Source organism: Pongo pygmaeus, chromosome 14 (assembly GCF_028885625.2).
Source record: "Pongo pygmaeus isolate AG05252 chromosome 14, NHGRI_mPonPyg2-v2.0_pri, whole genome shotgun sequence".
NCBI classification, from domain to species: Eukaryota; Metazoa; Chordata; class Mammalia; order Primates; family Hominidae; genus Pongo; species Pongo pygmaeus.
In genome coordinates, this window is record NC_072387.2 from 33,408,082 (window position 1) to 33,429,513 (window position 21,432).

Consider the following 21,432-nt stretch of genomic DNA (forward strand, 5'->3'; position numbering starts at 1 on the left):
AGTCCCTGAAGAAGCGATCTTGAAAGACACAATCCCAGATCTTAAAATTCTGAAAGATCAAAATCTCTAAAATCCAAAATCCTGAAAATATAATTCTGGAAAAATAATTTTTAAAATTCCTTAAGATATTTACTTACAGTTTAAGGGGGGTGGGTGTGGGCACAGCAGCTCACTCCTGTAATCCCAGCACTTTGGGAGGCTGAGGCAGGTAGATCACCTGAGGTCAGGAGTTCAAGACCAGCCTGGCCAACATGGCGAAACCCCATCTCTACTAAAAATACAAAAATTAGCCGGGCATGGTGGTGCATGCCTGTAATCCCAGCTATTCAGGAGGCTGAGGCAGGATAATCGCTTGAATCCAGGAGATGGAGTTTGCAGTGAGCTGAGATCACACCACTACATTCCAGCCTTGGCAAAAACTTGAGACTCCATCTCAAAAAAAAAGGGGGGGGGATTTATTTGAGAAACATACAAAAACACAACAGAACACTTCATAGGCCACTTTACACAATAAAATAATCAATAATAGCATACATGTTTTTGCAAGAATAAATACTCAGGTATACGACTATACCTGGCACAGATATAGCATTTATGAGCAGATAAACTGTATTCCTAAAGAAGTAGGTCAAAAGGAAAACGTTTAAACACATATCACTATGATTGGTAATTGTGTGCACCCAGCTTTGTAAATGTGCTCATCTGAAATACTGTGATAAAAAACCAAAGTCTTTTGACAAGATTGATCAAAAACCACAATGGATTACCACTGCATATGCAATCACCCAAAGAGCTGAGATCTCAAAAAATGTTGCCTTTTACAAATGCAGGTGTACAAAAAGGACATCACTGAGGAAGTTTCAATGTTTTCATGTACATACACAATGTTTATACACAAAGTCAACATTGAGATAATGAACTTTCATGGAGTCACATTTGCAAAAAATGCATGAAACAAATTAGGACTCTAGATCTAAACGTCTCTGCACGACCTATACTTCAAGTTTTGGAAATGATGCAACGATGAAATACATAGCATAGTGAATTGTTTTGCTATTTAAAATAGTGAAAAAAATTGAAGAAAAGGAAAAAAACCCTATCCTGTGATTGTGGTTTTCAGAATTTTAGACTTTAGAGATTTATACTTTAGGATCTTTGATCTTTTGGGATTTTAGCATTCAGGATTATGGTATTTGGAATTTTGTCTTATTTTCAATAAAAATGCAAAAGTAATTCAATGGAAAAGTATCTTTTTTTCACCAAATGGTGCTGGAACAGATGGATGTTCATGTGCCAAAAAATGAACCTGAATCCATATCTCATGCCCTATATGAAAATTAACTGAAATTGATCATAGACCTAAACGTAAAACATAGATATATACAACTTCTGTAAGAACACATGGAAAAAAAATATTGCAATCTTAGGTTAGGCAAAGATTTCATACATGTAACAACAAAAACACTATCCATAGCAGAAAACAATTGGTAAACTAGATTTCATCAAAATAAAAAACCTCTGTTTTTTGAAGGGCACTATTAAGAAAATTAAAAGGTGGGGAGAAAACCACTACACACCTTTAGAATGGCTGAAACTCTTTAAGGTGATGATAACAAGTGCTGATGATAACAAGTGCTGTTGAGAATGCAGAGTTTGGAACACTCATTCACTGCTGGTGGGAAAGTGAAATGGTGCAAAGACTATGGAAAACAGTTTGGTAGTTTTTTAAAAAGTTAAAAATACCTACCATATGACCCAGTCATTTGTACGTAGATATTACCTCAGGAGAAAAGAGCACATTTGTCCACACAGAGTCCTGTACCTGTTATTTAGGCAGTAAACTTTTATTGCATCAAACCACAGAAATGTTGGGGTCTGGACAAGGCATGGTAATGGGGACTCAGGATGGTGGACACATGGAGGGACTGTTTAGGTAGAACTGGTTGGCAGTCTTCTTACTTGGTTTGGGCTGCTATAACAAAATGCCATAAACTGGGTGGCTTATAAACAACAGACATTTATCTCTGACAGTTCTAAAGGCTGGGAAGTCCATGTGAAAGGAAAATATCTTGGGACCCCAAAATCACTAAGGAAAACTCAAGCCGGGAACTGCTTAGGGCAAACCTGCCTCCCATTCTATTCAAAGTCACTCCTCTCCTCACTGAGATAGATGCGTATCTGATTTGCCACCTTTGGAAAGGCTAATGAGAAACTCAAAAGGATGTAACCATTTGTGTATCACCTACCTGTGACCTGGAAGCTCCCTCCCCGCTTCCATTCTTCCTGCCTTTGCTTCATGTTGTCCCACCTTTCCAGACCGAACCAATGTACTTCTTACATATATTGATTGATGCCTCATGTCTCCCTAAATGTATAAAACCAGGCTGTGCCCTGACCACCTTGGGCACATGTCATCAGGATTTCCTGAGGCTGTGTCACAAGCACGTCCTCAACCTTGGCAAAATAAACTTTCTAAATTAACTAAGACCTGTCTCAGACTTTCTGGTTCACATCCGAGAGCACTGCATCAGCAGATTCAATGTCTGGTGAGCGCCACCTTCTGGTTCACAGGTGGTGCTGTCTCTCTGCGTTCTCACATGGTAGAAGGGATGGGACAGCTCTCTGAGGCCTCTTTTCTAAAGGCACCAACCCCGTTCATCAGGCCTCTGTCTTCATGGCTTAACCACCTGCCAAATCCCTCATCTCTGATACCATCATCTTGGTGCTTAGAGTGCAACACAGAAATTTGCGGGGACACAAACATTCAGTCCATGGCGGTGATGTACCGGATGCGGAGGAGAGTGGAGAGATATCTGGAAAAGCAAGACAGAAAATTCAGGGACTGGGAAGTTACTCTGCGGGTCAAAGGAACAAATTCAGTGGGATATGTTGAGTTTGAGTTTTCCAGTATGCAGTTAGCTGTATGGGCTTAGCAAAATGAAATTTAACAACATGCTATTACTAAGTTATTTGTTATCTGGAGTTTACACATTCAACTTTTAAAAGATAAGTAAATCTTAACATTAAAACAATTATGAGAATAGAGATTGTTATAACTTTCTCACAAAGATATTCTTCCTTCTGAATATGAATCACTTCAGTAAGGCCTCCTACGGCACTGGACTCTCCCCTGAATAAAACCTACTGTCACCGAGCCAGTATTCCATCAACGGTGTTGAAAAGTAGGTTTTACTAATTCTCAGACAATCTCCTGTTTCACAGCAGAGCCCCAAAGACTCCTACAGGCTGCACAAACAAATAAAAGCACATTTTGTAACAACAGCCAATATAAAGAAGAAGGAGGGGAAAAACCCAAGCGCCTACCTGAAAAGTGAACAAAGGAAATGAACAGATAGTTGCAGTAAAAGAAATACAATGGCCCTGAAACATTCAGAGACCACTCAAAATAGGAGAAATGTAAACTAAAACCACACTGAGACACCATTTTCCATCATGAGATGAGCAAACATGAAGGAATTTGTTCACATGCTGTGTTGGTGAAGGCTTGGGAGACAGGTTCCATCTACAGGAGACATAAATTGGTATAATCTCCACAGAAGGCAATTCATCAACATCCCAATATTTAATATGCCCAAAACATTTCTTTCTAACAAATCAATATCAATATATTTGATTGACAAACATGCTTGTATATGTGTGAAATGGTTTAAGTTTACAGTTATTCACGGAAGCATGGAAAAAACTGAAAGCCTATCCACAGAGAACTGGTTTATGTCATATGTTATCACCATAGAACAGAATACCATGCAGCCATTGAAAAGAATGAAAACGGTGGAAACAACCCAAATTTCCATCAACACGTGAATGAATAAACAAAATATAGTACATACACATTATGGAATATTACTCAACCTTAAAAAGGAACACAATTCTGACATATGCCACAACATAGATGGAACTTAAGGACAATAAGTTATGTGAAATAAGCCAGACACAAAAGGACAATACTGTAGAATACACATATAAGAGGTACCTAGAGCAGGCAAATTCAGAGACAGGAAGTAGAACGGTGGTTGCCAGGGGCCTGGGAGGGCGAGTGGGGAGTTATTGTTTAACGGATACAAAATTCCAGTTTTGCAAAATGAAAAGAGTTCTGCAGATGGATGGTGGTGAAGGTTGCAAAACAATGTGAATGTGCTGAATGCCACTGAAGTGTACACTTAAAAATGGTAAGTAAGGCCAGGCACAGTGGCTTACACCTGTAATCCCAACACTTTGGGAGGCTGAGGCGAGAGGATCACCTGAGGTCAGGAGTTCGAGACCAGCCGGGCCACCATGCTGAAACCCCATCTCCACTGGAAAAAAAAAAAAAAAAAAAAAAAAAGCCATGTGTTGTGGTGCACACCTGTAGTCCCAGCTACTAGAGAGGTTGAGGCAGGAGAATCGCTTGAATCCGGGAGGCAGAGGCTGCAGTGAGCCAAGATCGTGCCACTGCACTCCAGCTTGGGTGACAGAGTGAGAATCTGTCTCAAAAAAAAAAAAAAAAAAGAGTAAATAAAACACAAAACTTTTAGAATCCAGGGCTTTACCTTCTAATTGGTCAACATATAATTGCATAACCAAATTCTTACGGCCAAATCAGGTCTTTTAGAGAAGAAAAAAATAAAGTTTAATTCAGTGGAATTAACACAATTGGAAAAATGATTTGTTTGGGCAGATTCCCAGAGCTAATAGTAATAAACATAATACTTAACTTTAAAAATGCTTAAACTTTTCTCCAAAGAACATATTTCTACCATCAGGGGAAGTGTTGATTTTCATATTATTCAAGCTATCTTTTATCCCTCTAAATATGAACATTTTGCAAGTAGTGTGGCTACTCATTTCCTGGTAATAGACGTATTCTAATAGCTAGACACGGAAGTATTTTCTAAAATGCCACATTTGCTATCTAGAGACACAACCACTGAAAGGAAGCCTGCTAATTAAGACCCCAAGATGATAGATTCTATAAACTAACAGACCTACTTTCATCATAAATTAGGCTGGGCGCGGCGGCTCATGCCTGTAATCCCAGCACTTTGGGAGGCCAAGGCGGGCGGATCACCTGAGGTCAGGAGTTTGAGACCAGCTTGGCCAACATGGCAAAACCCTGTCTCTACTAAAAATACAAAAAATAGCCGGGCGTGGTGGTGGGCGCCTGTAATCCCAGCTACTCGGGTCGGGGAGGCAAGGGAATTGCTTGAACCCAGGAGGTGGAGGTTGCAGTGAGCCGAGATCGCGCCACTGTACTCCAGCTTGGGCAACAGAGTGAGACTGTGTCTCAAAAATTAATTAATTAATTAATGTTTCATTTTACTAAGATGCTCAGCATAGTTTTCAATCCCCTACTTCATTTAAAATACAAACCCAAAATATCAAAATTTGAAACTTGTTGAGATTTTCCATGTAGTGTAAAATGACCAGTGACTGTGCTTCACTCTGGATATGCTGGACTCACTGCACCAGGAGATCCCTTGATGTTTTCAATCCGAGGAAACTGCAGGCATCTAGGTCTGAGATGGAATACAACAGCAGAAACAGCCTTCAGTGACGGACATCCCTGTGGCCAAATGACCGCTGAATGGCCCCGCTGCTCTCTCAAGGCTAAGACATCGAAGCTGAAGACAATGCTGTTTCACAAAGGAACAAACCAAAGAGAATAAATTAGAGTTGAGAAATCCTCCCCTCTAAAAGTTTTCTCAGAGAGACCTTCCCCACCTCGTGTATGAAAAGGAGAAAATACCATTATTCTTGCAGCCTCATAGGAACACAGAGGACGCATGGATAAAAGGGGTTGATACTTGAGAGGCATTTGGGATTCTTAGAGAAGACATGTTCCATTTTAGGCTGGTTTTTAGAAAGAACAGAGAGGGCCTTAGAAACTAATCAAAACCCTCTTCCTGCAGATAACACATCTATATATTTGGGAATTTGGCTTGATAAGCATTTGTGCATTTGTGCAAGACTTGCACCCAGGTCCCCTGATGCTCCTCAGGCCCATTTTATTCTGTGCCTCGCCATCCAAATAAAATTCTCAGATGCCCTAATCTTCGTGTTACAAAGGCTTCGTGCAACAAAAATATACTTCACTTGTTTGGAATTTGGCATGTATTTTCCTTAGAAACAGGGTGTATGATGACTAGGTCCCCAAACCAGCCCAAACACCTAATGTGTACATGTGAGACCTTGGTATGCTAAAAACACCTGCAAACCTAACACCCTGGAACTGAATTTGTCATTCCAACTTGAAATGCCAGGAAGGATGGAATGAGCGACAGCTGCACTTCCTTCTGGGGACCCCTCCAGCTCCATATCACTGCTGATATCATGAAGAGGGGAGCTGAACTCCATGGGTGAGAAGCAGGGCACTTGGAGGTAATCCAAGGACACTCGGTCCCCAGGCTGGCTTCCTCGTCCCTGTGTGTCTCTTCCTCCATCCGTCTCAGCGTATGGACCGCTGGCTGTTGTCCTCTCTTGAGTCACCATCTAGAGTTGTGACCAGCAGTTTTCTCCTCTGCCCTGCTGTTGCCCTCAACACGGTCTTATATTCTTACGTTGCCTGTGTATCCTTCTGTCCTGGAAATGAACACTCAGGCAGTCTTTTAGGACTTTCCAATGATTTATGACTATCAATAATGAAGAAAGAACAGCCCTCTCTTCCCCTCCTGCAGCCCAGTCCCTCTTTTATTTCCTTCAGACCCTGATGAAATTCCTCCGGGAAGGTAAGGCTTGAAACCCCACAGCCAGACTCACCCTGGTATAGACACATCCAGAGCTAGGATTTCCTGAGCCGTCCTCATTGGACTGGAGGAAGACCCTGGGCTGAAAAGCGTGACAGAGCCTGGATTGGGGTTGGGGTGATGAGAATGTGCAGGAGACAGGCATAAGGAAAGAAGCCACAGCAGGGGAGGATCTGGGCCTCTGGCCACTGAGCCCCCACAACAGGCATTCCTGGGGTGGCCATGCCATGACACAACTTTTCCCACGATTCCCTGTGCGCATGGCCGCTCACCCTCAGCCGGATCATAAACTACTCAGGAAGAAAGGTGGTGACACATCTTGTGCCCCTGTCAGCACTGAGTATACAGGGAGTGACTGATCAATATTTGTTGAGTGGCTTGAACTTCCAAGCCACTCAATGTCATTACCATCTTCAGTAGCAGAGGGGAAGAAAGGGCATTTCACTATGCCTACACCTGAGGAAATCATCAACAGCCGGAACAATCATTTTTCCTCAGTCTTTATACATTTGTGTTTGCTTGTTCTGTTCCTTAATTTCAGGGGAATGTGTCTGTGGTGAGCAAAAGCACCAACTTAAGAGACCGGCTCACCTCCCGACTCTGTGCCATATGATGTGCACAGCCGGCCAGTTACACAGATGTCTGGCTCAAATAAAGAGAAACAGACCATTCGGTATACCTTGCAGGGACTTGCACTCACTTTCAAAGCTGACTTTTCAAACTCCAAGTGCTGGCACCGATCCCTGTATGCACGGCTCTGAGAAATAGGCAGCCTTTTTTGGCTGGGATACCAGTAACTGTTCCACACAAGAACATGTTTCTGAAAGCACCTATCAAGGAAAGCTACTGGATCTTGTTCAAGCAGTGCATTCTGAACGCTGTGTTCCTTGGGAAAGCTCCACTGGCCGGGAGTATTGGAGCCCTGCTCTTTGGCAGGGATACTGCAGAATTTAGTCCAGGGCCTCACAGTTAGAAGTAAAGAGGTTGGTCCTCAAGTGGGAATGACTGGGAGAAATGAGAGGAGGACACAGACCGCAACTCCACCACTCACCATGGGAAGGGCAGGTGCTGCAGGGCTGTGATAGAAACAGGCTTCTAGAACAATGCACATTGTTTCTATTCAACTTACAGATAGAGGCCAAGAAGAGACCTCTTAAAACTCTTTCAGCAGGCTGGGCGTGGTGGCTCATGCTTGTAATCCCAGCACTTTGGGAGGCTGAGGCAGGCAGATCAGTTGAGGCCAGGAGTTTGAGACCAGCCTGGTCAACATGGTGAAACCCCATCTGTACTAAAAATACAAAAAAAAATTAGCCAGGTGTGGTGGCAGGCATATATAATCCCAGCAACTCAGTAGGCTGAGGCAAGAGAATCATTTGAACCTGGAAGGCAGAGGTTATAGTGAGCTGAGACTGCACCATGCACTCCAGCCTGGGCAACAGAGTGAGACTCTGTCTCTCTCAAACAAACAAATAAGCCTCTTTCAGCAGATGACAAGACATTAAATGAATAAAGTAGACAACTACTCTCCCTCCCTTTGAAGGCAGAATATGAAGTAATGAAGGAAGTTAAGGACACAAAGCCAAGTACTTTGAAACTCTGATGACTGGAGAATACCAAAATTTCTATGGCAGAAGACACTAGAACTTTCTTCTCTAGCCAACTTGAAACAGTATTGATTCCTATTGCAAAGCAGGCGCTGTGTAGTCCAGGCAAGGTCAAGGCACTGACCACAAGACCTGCAGGCTTTGCTCTGGACCCTGTTATTTTATGACCACATATTTTAATAATTTGAATCTTTTCCACACATTCCAATTATAACCTTGTTAGTTGCTCAATGCCTCAGAGAAAACCTTCAAATTCTACTGTCTGCCCTTCACAAACAGCCTGAGATACTCACAGGTATCTTGTTGGAAATAAGCATGTATATTGCCATGCAGGCAGAAGGTTGCCCTGACTTACCTTCGTGGCCAGGACACTTGTGAGACCTATGCTTCGCCATCTGCATGGTGTTGCCCTTTCATTTTCATCAGGCCTGTGGTGCTGCACAGGCAGCAAATATGACTCCAATCACTCCACAGCTCAAAAAAGGCAGACAGACAGGTCACCCCTAGCTGGAACTGGAGCTGTCATCAGCTTCATCTGCCCTCCTCAAAACTTGACAGGGTTTGAAGCTGGCCCTGCAGAGGTGAGAGTGAAAATAAAGTACAAAGCAAGATAAATATAGAATTCAGTTCTGGATTTTTTTTTTTAAACAACCAACAGAATATACTAATGTAAAAATAAATGGCCACAACTCACTCAACCATTTATTTGTGCTAGGAGAGAGTACTAATGGGAATAACGAAGCAATTGAAACAGGTCAACAGGTCTTGTCTTCAAAGTCATAGACCAGTGTCACCTTTTTTATTCTGTTATGGGCTCAAAATTCACATGGTGAAGTCCTAACCCCAGGGCCTCAGAATCAGACTATATTTGGAGATAGGGTCGTGATAGAGGTACTTAAAGTATAATGAGGTTATATAGGTGAGCACTAATCCAATATGACTGGTGTCCTTATAAGGGGAGATTAGGTCACAGACAATACAGACAGAGGGACGACCGTGTGAGGACTCAGTGAGAAGGTGGCCATCGGCAAGCCAAAGAGCCAGGCCTCAGAAGAAACCATCCCTGCGGACTCACTGGTCTCATGCTCCCAGCCCCCAGCACTGGGAGACAATCAATGTCTGTTGCTTAAGCCCTCAGGCTGTGGTATTTTGTGATGGCAGCCCAAACAAAAACATTCTCTCTCGTCCCCTGAATCCCATTTTTGAACAATGACTGGTTTTCGATCCACTTCACTTGACTCTTTTTTCTTACCCTCACTTCCTTTTGCTCCGTGGAGCCCCTCTCCAGCTCCTCCTTTCACCTGCTCTGCCTCTTTCTTTGTCTTTTAAAAGAGTTTCTCTTGGGAGGCCAGGCGGGCGGATCACAAGGTCAGGAGATCGAGATCATCCTGGCTAACTCGGTGAAACCCCATCTCTACTAAAAATACAAAAAATTAGCCGGGTGCGGTGGCAGGCGCCTGTGGTCCCAGCTACTCAGGAGGCTGAGGCAGGAGAATGGTGTGAACCTGGGAGGCAGAGCTTGCAGTGAGCCGAGATCGCGCCACTGCACTCCAGCCTGGGCAACAAGAGCGAGACTCCATCTCCAAGAAAAAAAAAGAAAGAAAAAATTGCATTTGAATTCCTGAATGGTTGTTGTGAGGTTCAATTAAGATAATGCAGTGGAAAATGCTTTGTATATTAATCACCATAGCTCAGTTTTTCTACCTGTAAAATAGATACTGCCTAGCATTTTACAGTATAGCCGTCATGAAAAAAAAAATCAGCCAATAAATAAAACTTCTGTGACTCCGAATAGTATATATTAAAGGATTAATTCTACTGTGATTTTCATCAGACTGGTAAAGTTTATTTTTGTTTTTTCTGCCAGTTAACATTTATGAAGAGTGTTGTATTTTGTATTAGGAAGAGGATTCTAAAGACACAAAAGACCTGGTTCTTGCCTTCAGGGATTCTGTAATCTATTTGAAAAAATTAAATTTTAACAGTGAAATCACTGATAAAATCAGTTTGAAGAGGTTTTCAGCATTGGGGCACACATAGCTAAATTTCTATGCAGGACCAGCCAGGTCCATACCTGAACTTTCCAGGACAACTTTCCGGATGGAGATTTCTCCTATCACCTGTCTAATGTAACTTGTTAGTGGAAACTAACAAATCTGACACAACATTTAAAAAGTCAATAAAATTTTCAGTAATAACTGGTGTGTTTGCTTCAAACAAATCTAATACTATAGCAACTTATAGCATACTTTAAAATACAAGTGCCTCTAAATGTCTTAAAATCATAAATAACTAAATTTTAATTTTCTCAACAACTTCTCAGAAACCCTGGGGAAAAAAAGGTTATGGACAACAGCAACATTCCAGTAGGAAAAACACATATTCTTCAGAAATGCAATTGATATCTAACTTTAGAAATATGTGACTTTAGAAACATCTCAACCAAAAATAAAATTGCATTATTATTATTTAGAAATTTGCACTCACCATTAAGAATGATCAAAATATAGTCCTTCAGGTAGTGAGGTTGTAGGGATCAAATGGCAGAATGTCCCGAAGTGCGGGTCACAGCAGTGGCTTCTGGATTAGGAGCCTGACTGGCTGTGAGACATGAGGCTCATCGCTGCACTTTTAGTGTTGGCCTCCTCCTGTTGTAAATGGAACCAATAATGGCTACCTTGAAAGAGCAAAGGCCACCACGCAGATGAACCCCGAAGCTCAGCTGTGGTCAGTGTACCTCTCCTGGCCATTAGCAGGGGCTGTCCTGGTGGCATCTCACGACAAGAATGTATCATAGTGGTTTACAACTGCTTCCTAGCATTTCCAGTTCCCTAAACTGTGAATTTTTCTAATTCAATTTTGTATGTCCCTCTCACCACTTATCCCTCTTCTCCCAAGTCTAGCACTGTACACAGCACATAGAAGAGCCTTAATAAATGTTTGGTGAATGAATATATGAGTGAATGACTAACATAGAGAATTTGTAAAATGGAAGTTCTACTGTAGCTACCAAAAACTGCTCTGGAAACGATCATTCAAACCCCTTGCCATTTTTTTTCCTCATGGTGTATGGTTGAAACAAGTAATCTTTGAGATAATAAGACAAAATTATCTGGCATAGCTAGAAAATACCCATCGAAATAGAATGAAGTTGATTCTCTCTCATCCTTTATGAAAGTCACACCCTTCTAATATATTTTAAGATCCAACAGTAAAACTGTCTGAATTTTTAATACTGTGCCTGCTACCTGATGCCTGTGTTTTTCTTTTGCAAATTTTTTTGGCCAGTGTTGGAAAGGCTGAGGACCAATTCGTTTTCATGGATCCAAACCTGGTTCTGTATTTTTTTAAATGATAATAATTAAGAAATTCCCATCAGTAGATGCTACTTGTAAACGAAGAAACTTTTTTTTTCCTTTGGAATCTAGCAGTATTCTAACTTTTTCGTGTCTTCTATCAGACCACAATTCAAATATTTTCCAAAGCAGAGGACGACTGCATTAAGCAGCTGATAGCTCAGAAGCCTGATTCCCTACCCAAGGGACAGAGGCTGTGAGATGACATTGAGAAGGAGACCCGGGTCCAGTGAAGCATCGGACACGCTGGCGCATGGGGACGAGGAGCCCTGGAGACTCAGGGCCCGTCTGGTGAGGCCCGGGCTTTGCTCCGCGCTCGCCCCCTGCAGCTGCCCGGGGCCGCCGCAACTTTTCAAACCTCACCGCACCGACAGCTCTGTCCCTTCTTTTATCTGGAGATGCTGAGCCTCATCAACTGTCACCTGCGTTTCAGGAAAAATAATAATAATAAATGTTCCACGGACACAGGATTTCTGCCAAATGCTGCTTAGCTCTATCTTCTCCAAAAGGGCGAGAGGGGTGGCAACCGGTAGCGAAACCCCGCTGGCCTGTCTCAGCATGTCTCCCACGTCCGCAGGAGGCCTTGCGGGGATCCGAGCATCCCGCTCCGAGATGGAAGTGGTAGGACAGTCCGGGAGAAGCCGACGGGAAACTGTCCCGGGCGCGCGCCGCCCCCCGTGCCCTGCGCCCTCCTCATTTGCTCCGCCAGCGCGGGACCTCCCAGCCGCTGGGACCAGGACCGCGGCGAATCAGTCTCCGCCTCCCCGCCCAGCAGAGCTCAGATCGGCTCTGGAGGGCTCTCGGGATGCCGCTTTTCCCTGGCGATGAGCAGTTCTGAGTCACCCTCCGTGGCCAGCGCGGCTTCCTGGGCTGGGCTGTGCTATTGTTTGCTGTTCTTGAAAGTACGTGGGGAGCGTAGGAGGGACGGGGCTGAGCCGGGGCAGGCAGACCTAGGGTGGATTCCTTGCAGGGATTTTCTCTCCTGCTTCTCCCAGTCCCTTGCTGTCGCATATTCATAAGAAGGCGGGGTCGCTTCCCATCTCCTTTGAATCTTCCAGGCTTGAGGGTGAGAAGAAAAGATTTGGGGGCAGACATAGTTTGGGAGGGATCACTAGGAAAAGAATAGGGTGGTAGAAAGAGTGGTGATACAGACAAATAAGCAAACATAGGGTTTCTGTTCACAATTTCTTCCTCCACTCTCAGGCAGCGTGCGCGCGCGCGCACACACACACACTTATTTTTTCTTTAATTTTTATTTTAGATTCAGGGGTACATGTGGAGGTTTGTTATATAGGTAAACTCGTGTTACAGGAGTTTGTTGTACACGTTATATCATCACCCAGATAGTAAGCCTAGCACTCAAGTTCCTTTTCCTGATGCTCTCCCTCCTCTCACCCTCCACCCTCCAGTAGGTCCCAGTGTGTCTTGTTCCCCTCTATGTGTCCATGTGTTCTCATCATTTAGTTCCCACTTATAAGTGAGAATATGCAGTATTTGGTTTTCTCTTCCTGCGGTTAGTTTGCTAAGGATAATGGCCTCCAGCTGTATGTGCCTGCAAAGGACATGATTTCCTTCCTTGTTATGGCTGCGTATTCCAAGGTGCATATGTACCACATTTTCTTTCTCCAGTCTACCATCGATGGGCATTTAGGTTGGCTCTATGTCTTTGTTATTGTGAATAGTGCTGCAGTGAACCTGCGACACACACCATTTCTTAATGCCTGAATTGAGCACAAGAAATTTTGAGGAAGTCCTGACTAAGCCCCTTTGTCCTAATTATAGTATTAGACTTAGATGGGGACATTTTTTTTTAACCAAGGATTTTTAACCATGATTTGAACTATGTGCTCCTCATCCATAAAGAAAGCAGTTAAAAAAATATATATGCAGTCTTTGCTAGCTGCACTGATTTTTGCATTAATTTATTGAATTTCATCGTAATTGATTAGTCCTTTGCATTTTAATGTAGTGCAGCCCTTCATTATATCATAATCCAAATAACCCAGTCTTTCTGATGTATAAATAGTCAAGTTGCTACTGGAATCCCATTTTCAGAAAATAAAAGGAAACAGTGTAAGAAAAATGACAGGCTGATAGCTCCAGACAGAGCAGCGTGCAGATATTCGCATTGTGAATTTAAGCTCCAGATCGACTGCAAGAACAAACCAGCAATCCTGAGAGGACCTAAGATCCTCTGAAGGAAGCAGACTGCTCCTGCAGGACCTGGAAGACACACCAAATTCTGTGAGTGCCCCAACAGCGGAAGTGGGAAAGGGAGACCCTCCTCACCCAAACACACACTCCCACTGGAGAAACTGAAGGTCCGTTTGCAGAAGAAGTTTCCGACCTTACCTGTAGCTTAGTCAATTTAGAGAGCTGAGTGAAATACAGGGGTAGAGGAAGCAGCAGAAAGGTCCTGGGGGCCCGCTGGGTCCCCAAGCAACCCATTCCTGCCTGGCACCACAGGAATTCATAGGAAGGGCGGCCAGAAGAGCAGGGGGTAAAAAGCCACAGGGAGAAGGAAATCTCTAGCTGAACTTTATAACAATTTGAGAGGAGCAAGAAGCCTCCTGGCCAGAACTCAGGGGAGGGCACAAATCTGGTGTGCAGACTCCACAGGCAGGGGAAGAACCAAGCCCTTTTCTTTCGCAGCTGGGAGGCAGGTAGCCTGGGGCAAGTTTTCAAGCCCCTCTTGCTCACAGCCTGGAAACAGACTGGGGGCTGTTAAAGGGGGTGCACGGTAGAAGTGAGACCAGCCCTTCAGTTCGCATGGGAGCTGGGTGAGGCCTGTGTCTGCTGGCCTTCTCCCACTTCCCTGAAAATCTGCATGATTCAGCAGAGGCAGCCATAATCCTCCTAGGTATACAACTCCAGTGACCTGGGAATCCCATCCATCCCCCACAACAGCCGCAGCAAGACCCACCCAAGGAGAGTCTGAGCTCAGACACACCTAGCTCTGCCCCCATCTGATGGGTCTTCCCTACCCACCCTGGTAGCTGAAGAAAAAGGGCATATAATCTTGGGAATTCTAGGACCCTGCCCACCACCAGTTCTACTCCATACTACCACAGCTGATATTATCTGGAAAGTGCCACCTCCTGGCAGGAGGCCAACCAGCAAAACCAGCACAAAAATAGAACATTAAATCACCAAAGCTAAGGATCCTCACAGAGTCCACTGCATCTACCCCCTCCCCAACCCCACCACCTCCACCAGAACAGGTGCTGGTATCCATGGCTGAGAGACCCATAGACAGCTCACATCACAGGACTCTATGCAGACAACCCCCAGTACCAGCTTGGAGCCTGGTAGACTTGCTGGGTTGCTGGACCCAGAAGAGGGACAACAATCACAGCAGTTTGGCTCACGGAAAGCCACATCCATAGGAAAAGGGGGAGAGTACTACATCAAGAGAACACCCCACGTGACAGTAATCTGAACAACAGCCTTCAGCCCTAGACCTTCCCTCTGACAGACCCTGTCCAAATGAGAAAGAACCAGAAACCCAATCCTAGTAATATGACAAAACAAGTCTCTTTAACACCAGCCAAAAATCATACTAGTTCACCAGCAATGGACTGAAACCAAGAAGAAATCCCTGATTTACCTGAAAAAGAATTCAGGAGGTTAGTTATTAAGCTAATCAGGGAGTTACCAGAGAAAGGTGAAGCCCAGTGGAAAGAAATTTAAAAAAACAATATAAGAAGTGAAGGGTGAAATATTCAAGGAAATAGATACCTTAAAGAAAAAACAATAAAATATGCAGGAAACTTTGGACACACTTTTAGAAATGAGAAATGCTCTGGAAAGTCTCAGCAATAGAATTGAACAAGTAGAAGAAAGAAATTCAGAGCTTGAAGACAAGGTCTTCAAATTTACCCAATCAAACAAAGACCAAAAAAAAAAAAAAAAAAAAGAGTAAGAAAATATGAACAAAGCCTCCAAGAAGTCTGGGATTATGTTAAACAACCAAACCTAAGAATAATCAGTGTTCCTGAAGAAGAAGGAAATTCTAAAAGCTTGGAAAACATATTTAGGGGAATAACCGAGGGAAATTTCCACAGCCTTGCTAGACACCTAGACATCCAAACACAAGAAGCTAAAGAACACCCAGGAAATTCATCACAAAATATCACCTAGGCACATTGTCATCAGGTTATCCAAAGTTAAGATGAAGGAAAGAATCTTAAGAGCTGTGAGACAAAGCACCAGGTAACCTGTAAAAGAAAACCTATCAGATGAATAGCAAATTTCTCAGCAGAAACCTTATAAGCTAGAAGGGGTTGGGACCCTATCTTCAGCCTCCTCAATCAAAACAATTTATCAGCCAAGAATTTTCTAACCAGCGAAACTAAGCATCATTTATGAAGGAAAGATACAGTCTTTTTCAGACAAACAAAGGCTGAGAGAATTCACCATTACCAAGCCACCACTACAAGAACTACTAAAATTTCGAGCTCTAAATCTTGAAACAAATCCTGGAAACACATCCAAACAGAACCTCTTTAAAGCATAAATCACACCAGACCTATAAAAGAAAAATACAAGTTAAAAAGCAAAAACAAGAAAATTAAAGTACACAGTATACAAAGAACATGAAGAATGCAACAGTATCTCACATTTCAATACTAACATTAAATGTAAATGGCCTAAATGTTTCACTTAAAAGATATAGAACTGCAGAATAGACACGAACTCACCAACCAACTACCTGCTGCCTTCAAGAAACAAAACTAACACATAAGGACTCACATACACTTGAACTAAAGGAGTGAGAAAAGGCATTTCATGCAAATGGACACCAAAAGTGAGCAGGAGTATTCTTATATCAGACAAAACAAACTTTAAAGCAACAGCAGTTAAATGAGACAAAAGAAGACATTGTATAAGGCTAAAAGGCCTTGTCCAACAGGAAAATATCACAGTACTAAACATATATGCATCTAACACTGGAGGTCCCAAATTTATAAAACAATTACTAATAGACCTAAGAAATGAGATAGACAGCAACACAATAATAGTGGGGGACACTACTGACAGCACTAGACAGATCATCAAGACAGAAAGTCAACAAGGAAACTATCAGGGAACCTGCCCCGATATTCACGTAGGTTCTTTTCTATTTTTCTTAAGCATCGGCCAGCTTGAGAAATAAAGGGACAGAGTACAAAAGAGAGAAATTTTAAAGCCAGGTATCTGGGGGAGACATCACATGTCAGTAGGTTCTGTGATGCCCCACAAGCCACAAAAACCAGCAAGTTTTTACTAGGGAGTTTCAAAAGGGGAAGGAGTGTGCGAATAGGTGTGGGTCACGTCACAGACATTAAGTACTTTACAAGGTAATAGAATATCACAAGGCAAGTGGAGGCAGGGTGAGATCACAGGACCACAGGACTGAGGCGAAATTAAAATTGCTAATGAAGTTTCGGGCACCATCGTCATTGATAACATGTTATCAGGAGACAGGGTTTTGAGATCAACCAGTCTGACCAAAATTTATTAGGCGGGAATTTCCTCTTCCTAATAAGCCTGGGAGCGCTATGGGAGACTGGAGTCTATTTCACCCCTGCAGTCTCGACCATAAGAGACGACCACGTCCAGGGGGGCCAGTTCAGAGACCCACCCCCCGGTGCGCATTCTCTTTCTCAGGGATGTTCCATGCTGAGAAAAAGAATTCAGCAATATTTCTCCCATTTGCCTTTGAAAGAAGAGAAATATGGCTCTGTTCCACCTGGCTCACCAGCAGTCAGAGTTTAAGGTTATATCTGTTATTCCCTGAGCAATTGCTGTTATCCTGTTCTTTTTTCAAGGTGCCCACATTTCATATTGCTCAAACACACATGCTGTACAATTTGTGCAGTTAGTGCGATTATTACAGGGTCCTGAGGCGATATACATCCTCCTCAGCTGACAGGATCAAGAGATTAAAGTAAAGACAGGCATAGGAAATCACAAGGGTATTGATTGGGGAAGTGATAAGTGTCCATGAAATCTTTACAATTTATGTTTAGAGATTGCAGTGAAGACAGGCATAAGAAATTATAAAAGTATTAATTTGGGGAACGAATAAATGTCCATGAAATCTTCACAATCCATGTTCTTCTGCCATGGCTTCAGCCAGTCCCTCTGTTTGGGGTCCCTGACTTCCCGCAACAGGAAACAATGGATTTAAACTATATCTTGGAACAAATGGACTTAGCAGTTATATACAGAACATTTCATCCAACAACCACAGAATACACATTCTATTCAACAGTGCATGGAACTTTCTCCAAGACAGATCATGTGATAGGCCATAAAACAGGCCTCAGTAAATTTAAGAAAACTGAAATTATATCAAGCACTCTATCAGACAACAGTAGAATAAAACTGGAAATCAACTCCAAAAGGAACCTTCAAAACCATGCAAATACAAGGAAATTAAATAACTTGCTCCTGAATGAACATTGAGTCAAAAATGAAATCAAGATAGAAATTAAAAAATTATTGGCCAGGCATGGTGGCTCATTCCTGTAATCCCAGCACTTTGGGAGGCCGAGGTGGGCGGATCACGAGGTCAAGAGATCGAGACCATCCTGGCCAACATGGTGAAACCTCATCTCTACTAAAAATACAAAAATTAGCTGGGCATGGTGGCACATGCCTATAATCCCAGCTACTCGGGAGGCTGAGGCAGGAGAATCGCTTGAACACTTGAACCCAGGAGGCAGAGGTTGCAGTGAGCCAAGATCATGCCACTGCACTCCAGCCTGACGACAGAGCGAGACTCCATCAAAAAAAAAAAAGAAAAAAAAAAAGTTCCTCAAACTGAATGACAATAATGACAAAACCTGCTAAAGCCTCTGGGATACAGCAAAGGCGGTGCTAAGAGGAAAGTTTATAGCCCTAAACACCTACATCAAAAAGACTGAAAGAGCACAAACTGACATTTTAAGGTCACACCTCAAGAAACAAACAAAACAAGAACAAACCAAAACCAAACCCAGTAGAAGAAAGGAGATAACCAAGATCAGAGCATAATTAAAGGAAATTGAAACAAAAAAAAATGAAAGATAAATTAAACAAAAGCTAGTTCTTTGAAAAGATAAATAAAATTGATAGACCATTAGCAAGATTAACCAAGAAAAGAAGAGAGAAAATCCAAATAACCTCACTAAGAAGCAAAACAGGAGATATTACAACTGACATTACTGAAATACAATAGATCATTCAAGGCCACTATGAACACCTTTACACACATAAACTAGAAACCTAGAAGACATGGATAAATTCCTGGGAAAAAAACAACCCTCCTACCTTAAATCAGGAAGAATTAGATACACTGCACAAAACAATAATAAGCAGCAAGATTTAAATGGTAATTTAAAAATTACCAATAAAAAAAATGTCCAGGACCAGATGGATTCACAGCAGAATTCCAACAGACATTCAAAGAATTGGTACAATTCTTTTGACACTATTCCACAAGGCAGAGAAAAAAGGAACCCTCCCTAATTCATTCTATGAAGCCAGTGTTGCCTTAATATCAAAACCAGGGAAGGACATAAACAAAAAAGAAAACTACAGACCAATATCCTTGATGAACATAGATGCTAAAATTCTTAACAAAATACTAGCTAACTGAATCCAACAACATATCAAAAAGATAATCCACCATGATCAAGTGGGTTTCATACCAGGGATGCAGGGATGGTTTAACATATGCAAGTCAATAAATGTGATACATCACATAAACAGAATTAAAAACAAAAATACATGATCATCTCAATAGATGTAGAAAAAGCATTCAACAAAATGCAGCATCCCTTTATGCTTAAAACTCTCAGCAAAATCGTCATACAAGGGACATACCTTAATGCAATAAAAGCCGTCTATGACAAACCCACAGCCAACATAATACTGAATGGGGAAAAGTTGAAAGCATTCCCTCTGGGAACTGGAACAAAACAAGGATGCCCACTCTTACCACTCCTCTTCAACATAGTACTGAAGTCCTAGCCAAATCCATCAGACAAGAGAAAGAAAGAAAGGGCATCCAATCTGTAACGAGGAAGTCAAACTGTCCTTGTTTGCAGGCAATATGATCGTTTACCTTGAAAACCCCAAAGACTCCTCCAGAAAGCCCCTAGAACTGATAAAATAATTCAGCAAAGTTTCCGGATATAAGATTAATGTACACAAGTAAGTAGCTCTTCTATACACCAACAGCAACCAAGTGGAGAATCAAATCAAGAACTCAATCCCTTTTACAATAGCCGAAAACAAAACAAAACAAAACAAAAAACTTAGGAATATACCTAACAAAAGAGTTGAAGGAACTCTCCAAAGAAAACTACAAAACGCTGCTGAAAGAAATCATAGAGGACACGAACAAATGGAAACACATCCCATGCTCAAGGATGGGTAGAATCAATACTGTTGAAAATGACCGTACTGCCAATAGCAATGTACATATTCAATGCAATCCCCATCAAAATACCACCATCATTCTTCACTGAATTAGAAAAAAACAATTCTAAAATTCATATGGAACCAAAAAAGAGCCCACATAGCTAAAGCAAGACTAAGCAAAAAGAACAAATCTGGAGGCATCACTCTACCCGATTTCGAATTATATTGTAAGGCCATAGTCAGCAAAACAATGTGAAACTTGTAAAAAAATAAGCATGTAGACCAATGGAACAGAGGAGAGAACCCAGAAATAAGCCCAAATACTTATAGCCAACTGATCTTTGGCAAAGCAAACAAAAACAAAGTAGGGAAAGGACACCCTTTTCAACAAATGGTGCTGGGATAATTGGCTAGCCACATGTAAGAGACTGAAACTGGATCCTCATCTCTCATCTTATACAATAATCAACACAAGATAGATTAAGGACTTAAACCTAAGACCTGAAATTATAAAAATTCTAGAAGATTCCATTGAAAAAACCCTTCTATACATTGGCTTAGGCAAGGATTTCATGAGCAAGAACCCAAAAGCAAATGCAATAAAAACAAAGATAAATGGCTGGGACCTAAGTAAACTAAAGAGCTTTTGCATGGCAAAAGGAATAGTCAGCAGAGTAAACGGACAACCTACCGAGTGGGAGAAAATCTTCACAATCTATACATCTGACAAAGGACTAATATCCAGAATCTACAGCAAACTCAAACAAATGATTAAGAAAAAATAAAAAAAAAACTCATCAAAAAGTGGGCTAAGGACATGAATAGACAATTCTTAAAAGAAGATATACAAATGGCCAAAAAACATGTGTAAAAATGCTCAGCCTTACTAATGATCAGGGAAATGCAAATCAAAACCACAATGCGATACCACCTCACTCCTGCAAGAATGGCCATAATCAGAAAATAAAAAAACTGTAGATGTTGGCATGGATGCGGTGATCAGGGAACACTTTCACACCGCTGCTGGGAAAGTAAACTAGTACAGCTGCTATGGAAAACAGTGTGGAGATTCCTAAAAGTAGGGCTATCACTTGATCCAGCAATCCCACTACTGGGTATCTACCCAGAGGAAAAGAAGTCATTATTCGAAAAAGATACTTGCACACGCATGTTTGTAGCAACACAATTCACAATTGCAAAGTCATGGAACCAACCCGAATGCCCATCAATCAATGAGTGGATAAAGAAACTGTGGCATATATATATATACACGATGGACTACTACACCACACAGCCATAAAAAGGAATGAATTAACGCATTTTCAGTGACCTGGATGA

At 42.1% G+C, this 21,432-nt stretch overlaps 1 long non-coding RNA gene across 10 annotated transcripts; it reads right to left on the reverse strand.

The window, feature by feature from the left end:
- Positions 1–1,823: 1,823 nt before the first annotated feature.
- LOC129011428 (uncharacterized) lies at positions 1,824–12,539 on the reverse strand. 10 transcript variants are annotated; one of them, XR_010123531.1, is made up of 7 exons: positions 11,884–12,539; positions 10,835–10,995; positions 8,703–8,920; positions 7,873–8,031; positions 5,462–5,633; positions 4,367–4,484; positions 1,824–2,813 (listed from the first exon to the last, which is right to left on the reverse strand). It is a non-coding gene; the product is annotated as an uncharacterized LOC129011428 (long non-coding RNA). The 10 variants fall into 10 exon arrangements; XR_010123529.1 differs by having other exon boundaries at positions 5,371–5,633; XR_008493325.2 differs by having other exon boundaries at positions 5,371–5,633; positions 7,873–8,026; positions 11,884–12,431.
- Between the last annotated feature and the right edge of the window lie 8,893 nt (positions 12,540–21,432).